Genomic DNA, 1,156 nt, shown 5'->3' with positions numbered 1-1,156 from the left:
TTCACATGCAAGGAAGATTTTACTGAAAATTATCCAAAAATGACTGGAACAGCACATCAACAGAGAACTACCAGAAGTCCAGGATGGTTTCAGAAGGGGTCGTGGTACTAGAGATATTGTAGCTGATGTTAGATGGATCTTGGCTGAAAGCAGGGAATACCAGAGGAGGAGATTCCCATCAAAGAAAGGTAAAAACATCTGAGTGCATGAAAGCTGAGGGTAGGATGAGGGAGAGAAAAGGGAGCAGGAAGCTAAACTGAGAGCAGTCCATAGAAAGTCTCATATACCTGATAAGGAGTTCTGTTGGCATGAAAAATTATATGCCGGACTGCTAAGTAAGAGATCAGCAGTTTGAATCCACCATCTTGAGTAAAATAAGGCAGTCTGCTTCCATAAGCTTTATATTCTCACAAAAACCCTGAAGAAGGGTTCACATGAGTCCAGCTGGCCCAATGGTCATTGGTTATATATCAGGAATGCTTCGTAGAGGAGCACTAGAGGTGTGACAGGGACCTGACTGCTGACAAAGGTTTACAATTCCAACATGCTCATTGGATGCCCCACAGAAGTGTGACTAGATAATCTGCTTCCATAAAGACTGTAACCAAGAAAACCCTGTGGAAGATGATTCTACTTCTCACACAAGGTCATTGTAAGTTGGAATCGACTTGATGGTACCCAAGGGGGTAATGACAACATATGTAGGTCAGGATTTGTTGCAATCCTAAAAGCATGGGCCAGTGAATCACATAGCTCTTCTCTTTGAAAAGTAAAAGAAAAGTTCTTTATCAACATTATCAGCCATCATTGACAGCCTTAAAATAATCCTGTAATCAAATACATGTTCCTCACATTTTATGTTAAATGAAATCAGGACATTTTGATATATATTTAATACACCATTTCTTTTTTAATTTCTCCACACTTGTTTTCAATCAGTACTATACAGGCCATGCGCTTTGCAATCACTTGTAATGCATCAGAGAGTTGGACAATGACTAGGGAGAATAGAAGGAGAATTTACGCCTTTGAGCTGTGGTGCTGGAGAAGAGTATTGAATGTTCCATGGACTACAAAGAAAACAAACAGATCCATCCTAGAGAGGGTTAAACCAGGCTACTCCTTGGAAGCAAGGATTCTGGGGCTTCATCTGACA

Source organism: Elephantulus edwardii, unplaced genomic scaffold, assembly GCF_000299155.1.
Source record: "Elephantulus edwardii isolate Elephantulus edwardi_28Jun2011 unplaced genomic scaffold, EleEdw1.0 scaffold00524, whole genome shotgun sequence".
NCBI lineage: Eukaryota > Metazoa > Chordata > Mammalia > Macroscelidea > Macroscelididae > Elephantulus > Elephantulus edwardii.
This window is presented reverse-complemented; position numbering follows the sequence as displayed.